The sequence below is a fragment of the Oncorhynchus keta genome, chromosome 35 (genome assembly GCF_023373465.1).
Source record: "Oncorhynchus keta strain PuntledgeMale-10-30-2019 chromosome 35, Oket_V2, whole genome shotgun sequence".
Taxonomy (NCBI): Eukaryota; Metazoa; Chordata; class Actinopteri; order Salmoniformes; family Salmonidae; genus Oncorhynchus; species Oncorhynchus keta.
In genome coordinates, this window is record NC_068455.1 from 14,357,161 (window position 1) to 14,363,160 (window position 6,000).

A 6,000-nucleotide genomic window follows, 5' to 3' on the forward strand; every position below is an offset into this window, starting at 1 on the left:
CACATAAATATTCCCTTACCTTTGCTGTTCTTCCATCAGAAGACCTGGAAGGAATTACACTTACCAAAAACAGCGTTTAGTTTTGCAGTCTGTGTCTTTCGGTTCTCAAACACGACACATTTCGGTTGAAATGTAGCCAAAAGTCAAGTGGATGCGCACCAAAACGTCGAACTTACATATTATATGTCGACTAAACTTGTCAAACTAACTTCATAATCAAGCTTTAACATGTTATAAAGGTGTACAGCAATCGTGAGGACGAACAGAAACGCATGCATTGTATAATCGATCTTGGAAAAAAGACAGGACCGGAGCAGAGCGCGCATAATAGTAACCTGTTTTTTCGCGTGACCGAAAGGTTTCGGCCCGCCAAAACTCTCGTGAGCGCGCGATTCTCACAATGAGAATCCCCATTGAAAGCTGAGATCGCGCTGAAGACATAGAGACTGTTCCCAGACCTATATGTGCTTGGGAAGGGTGGGGGCGATGACGTCAAACTTGGGCCAACTTTTCTGATGACAAGAGAGAGTTTGGGAGAATGACTGCCCTGAGAGTTCTGCTTTACATACAGACATAATTTAAACGGTTTTAGAAGCTTTAGAGTGTTTTCTATTCAATAATATTTTTTATTTGCATATATTAGCAACTTTTGACAAAAAAAAATATGTTTACTATGGGCACGCAATTACTCCAACGGGGGCAGTAAACAGCCCTATCCCCAAACAGACACACTCCCCCGCCCTTGAGTTTGAGACGCTGACTTTCTGTCCTACCGATGCATAGAAAAAACAGCTAGATTTATATTAACCATGTCCTCGTTCAGCCACGACTCCATGGAGCACAATTCTTCAGGTCCCATTGATAGGATAGTCTCGAACCGAGCTCATCTAGTTTGTTCTCCAGTGATTGTACATTCACCAATAGAACAGAGGGTAGAAGCGTTATTTTTTTACTCATTGCCGTGGTTTCATCACGTTGCCCCCACTTCGGCCTCTATATCGTAGTTTCCTCAGGTTTCCCCCACGTCGGCCTCTATATCATAGTTTCATCAGGTTGCCCCCACGTCGGCCTCTATATCGTAGTTTCATCAGGTTGCCCCCACGTCGGCCTCTATATCGTAGTTTCATCAGGTTGCCCCCACGTCGGCCTCTATATCGTAGTTTCATCAGGTTGCCCCCACGTCGGCCTCTATATCGTAGTTTCATCAGGTTGCCCCCACGTCGGCCTCTATATTGTAGTTTCATCAGGTTGCCCCCACATCAGGCTGTATATCGTAGTTTCATCAGGTTGCCCCCACGTTGGCCTCTATATCGTAGTTTCATCAGGTTCCCCCCACGTTGGCCTCTATATCGTAGTGTCCTCAGGTTGCCCCCACTTTGGCCTCTATATCGTAGTTTCCTCAGGCTGACCCCATGTCGATCTCTTTTTCTTAGTTTCCTCAGGTTGCCCCCACGCCGGGCTCTATATCATAGTTTCATCAGGTTGCCCCCACGTCAGGTTCTATATCGTAGTTTCTTCAGGCTGACCCCATGTCAGCCTCTATATCGTAGTGTCCTCAGGTTTCCCCCACTTTGGCCTCTATATCGTAGTTTCCTCAGGTTTCCCCCACTTTGGCCTCTATATCGTAGTTTCTTCAGGCTGACCCCATGTCAGCCTCTATATCGTAGTGTCCTCAGGTTTCCCCCACTTTGGCCTCTATATCGTAGTTTCCTCAGGCTGACCCCACTTTGGCCTCTATATCGTAGTTTCATCAGGTTGCCCCCATGTCGATCTCAATATCGTAGTTTCCTCAGGTTGCCTCCACGTCAGGTTCTATATCGTAGTTTCATCAAGTTGCCCCCACGTTGGCCTCTATATCGTAGTTTCCTCAGGCTGACCCCACTTTGGCCTCTATATCGTAGTTTCATCAGGTTGCCCCCATGTCGATCTCAATATCGTAGTTTCCTCAGGTTGCCTCCACGTCAGGTTCTATATCGTAGTTTCATCAAGTTGCCCCCACGTTGGCCTCTATATCGTAGTTTCATCAGGTTGCCCCCACGTTGGCCTCTATATCGTAGTTTCCTCAGGTTGCCCCCACGTTGGCCTCTATATCGTAGTTTCCTCAGGTTGCCCCCACGTTGGCCTCTATATCGTAGTTTCCTCAGGTTGCCCCCACGTCGATCTCTGTATCGTAGTTTCATCAGGTTTCCCCCACGCCAGGTTCTATATTGTAGTCTCTTCAGGTTGCCCCCACGTTGGCCTTTATATCGTAGTGTCCTCAGGTTTCCCCCACTTCTGCCCCTATATAGTAGTTTCGTCAGGTTGCACCCACGTCGGGCTCTATATCGTAGTTTCCTCAGGTTGCTCCCACACCGGGCTCTATATCGTAGTTTCATCAGGTTGCCCCCATGTCGATCTCTTTTTCTTAGTTTCCTCAGGTTTCCCCCACATCGGGCTCTATATCGTAGTTTCATTAGGATTCCCCCACGTTGGCCTCTATATCGTAGTTTCCTCAGGTTGCCCCCACTTCGGTCTCTATATCGTAGTTTCCTCAGGCTGACCCCATGTCAGCCTCTATATCGTAGTGTCCTCAAGTTTCCCCCACTTCGGCCTCTATATCGTAGTTTCCTCAGGCTGACCCCACGTCGATCTCGATATCATAGTTTCCTCAGGTTGCCCCCATGTTGGCCTCTATATCGTAGTTTCCTCAGGCTGCCCCCACTTTGGGCTCTATATCGTAGTTTCCTCAGGCTGCCCCCACTTTGGGCTCTATATCACTGTCTTTTCCACTTCAGAGGGTCGTGGTTTAGGGCCTAATCCTGGGTGAGTAGTTTGTCCTGTGCTGCCGAATCATTGTAGTAGAATTCGTCGTCCAAATTGGGGTTAGTAATTGCTGTTCTGATTTCCAGAAGCTATTTTTGGTCATAGGTAACGATGGCGAAACATTGTCCAAAGAAAGTTAAGACAGCATAATTGGTCAGGACCCGTGAAATGGCTGCTATCCAAGCCAGCACCATTCCCAGATGGGTGTACAGATGGGTGTATGCTGCATTTATGTGCTAGTCAGAACTCTGAAATGTCTGACTTGCCAACTAGTTGTAGTTATACACGTGCCTCATTCAACCAGTTAGCGAGTTGGACATTTCTGAGTTTCCTCGTTCCGATTAGCACGTAAGTGCAGCATTACCCTGCTTAAAAACATTTTCTCCTTTTTCATGACTACTGGACTATTTTATTTGAGCTGATTTTACCAGACACTTTCCTCTGCCCTCACTGAGTGTTGAATCAGATGGCAGAGATGTCCAGAGCAGATCAGGATGTAACTCCATACAATGGAACTAACTTTTACTATGCTGAGTGCTAACCTCAGGTAGTTGACCCACAAGGCCCTTCTTGTTTCCCCAGTTCAGGTTGTTGCTTCTGATGGATTGTCTTGTTCCTGTGTGTCGCCCTGAGCAGGCCATGTGAGGCCAGAAGAGAGGGAGCGCCTGCTGGGGGCCTGGGACTACTTTAGGCCCTCCCCCGAATCATGACAAGTAGACAGATGAGACTGCTCACCTGTGTAAACAAAGGGTTTCTCAACAACTTTGGATGCCAAGTAACCTTAACCTCAGTGTTGTAAAGAGCTTAGCCCCAACGAAAAGTAGCTATTAAGAATCCTCAAGAACAGAACAGCAGTTTAAGAAATGACAACGCTCCTGACCTCCAAAGAACAAAACAGTAGAAATCTGGGATTATACATGCTCATGAGAAGTCTTATACTGCATCACAATGCATCATACCTGCAGGCTTTTGTGCCCGAAAACAATATTTCTCTCTATCTCCCTCTATTCAAGCCGACCCAGGTGAGAACAGCTTGTGCTCATCACCATGTTGTCTTTCCGGTTGCAGCCTTTCAGGGGAGCAAAATAGGACAGTAGGCTGCATCCTGTTTGTGAGCTGTTAGGTGCATACATACATTGTAAAGGCATCGCAAACGTGCACATCAGGAAGTGGTTGTTCATATGCACACATGCACACGCGGGAACACACACACACAAAACCACAAACGGCAGAGTTGAGCGTGTGCTTGGCTCAGTGGTGCAAGACTCTTTGAAACATGGTGACAAGAAGATGTGTTCCATAATGGGACGTGGACATGACTTTCCATTATACTGACATGATGGAAATGAATAACTACAGTTATAACTACAGAGAAATGAACACCTACAGTGCCTGTAGGACCAGTTTTCCCTACCCACATTTCTCAGCCATCAACACTTTCAATTAAATATCACCTTTGAAATGGCTTCTTATCTCCTCTACAAAAACCTCAAAATGAATGACAGATTTCTTGAGTGGTCGAATACTCATACTAACTGCACTAACTGTACTATTTGTGATGTGAATTGAGTGTACTGACAAATGTTAAGAAAATGTTGAGCAATGTAATAAAGTAATGACTTTTCAAATCAGTTATGTTACATGTTATGTTGGCCAACAATTTGTTAGCTACGCTATCCTTACGAACCGCTTAGCATTACAGCAGTATGTTAGCTAGTTACCTAATGTTACATCAAACTTGACAGGTAGTATATTATCTAACTAACTAACCAACATTAATTGACTTGATTATTCACATTATTCTTGGCTAATTTGGCTATCTACTCCAATTTCAGAGCCCTCTCGTGCACCATTGAATATGGCCGGTGTCAGTAAATATCCTAAAAGAAAAATGTAATAAATTGTTGCCGGCAGCACAGTTACAGTCACCAACGCTCTGTATAACATGAAAATAGCCTAACCAGCTCTGTTATGGTGAGGAAAATGGTAAGAGTGAGGTGTTCTTTCATTTGTGTTTGGAAGTAGCTAGCCAACGCTAGCCAGTTAGCTTGGATGCTTGACTGCCATTGAACACTCAGATCAATCCTACTCCTCTGCCAGAAGGTCCAATGTGTGCTCTGAACCCTCCGAGAACGAAACACTCTGAATTTACAATCTGACAACGCTCTGGTTTTACGAATGCCCAGAGCGCACTCTGGCACTGCAGATTAAATTTACGAACACACCTGAAATCGTAAAATGTTTAGCTAGTATTTTCTTAAGCTAACAAGCTAGCTTGAGGTTGCATAGCAACAGCATCAACTTCGGTAGACAGGCAAAGTTCTAGTACACTCAACTGAAACGATACTGTTCGTTTACAGTATACTAAAATGAACTAATAGTATGTAGTATGTATTTTGTGGAAGTGTAAACTGGCTACGGTGTCTCAAGATGGACAAACAGTACTATTTTTTTTTTCTTTTGTTTTTCAAACGAAGGTCTTTTCACATGAAGGTTGAAGGTATGGGAGCACACTCGTTCAGTTCGCCTAGCCGAGTTCAGCTAGGCGCCTGCCGAACCGAAGCATGCCTAAACCTTTAGTCCAGGACCAGCCTTAATCTGTGTCTGGGAACCCGGCACTTAGGTTTCTTCTGTCAGCTATAGCCTAACCTGAAAGCCTAAAAAGAGCTTGCCTCTGATAGCAGGCTTAAGTTGCACAACAGCCAGGTAGACTTTGTAATAGTTATATCAGTGGTTGGTTCTCCATCTCTGTTTGGGAAAGGAGGGAAAGCAAACAGTGAGTGCTGGATGTGCTAACTGCTATTTCCACTTAACTCTGGTCCCAGCTGAGTGAGAGTATCAGGGCAACGTGTGTGTGTGTGTGATATGGAAGGGGTAATCATCACCCACCTTAGGAAGGCCTGCAGTGGAATAATGAATGAATGAATGAGGGGTAGGGTTTGGATTACAGGGGCTATCCAGAGGCAAGTTTATGATTGAACAGAATGTTGCCAGAGCACTGTGACTATTTCATCAGCCCTGTTAAACTAGGTGAACAGTCAAGGACAGAAACGGTGTGAGGGTAGAGTAGACGAATTAACCACAATTCATACTGTGCTCACTGCTACATAGCCTACTTCAAGATACAATGTTTATTCTCTAGCTAAAGATCTCACCCGATTCTTCTCAAGCTAGACCTCGGATGTATCCCAAATGGAC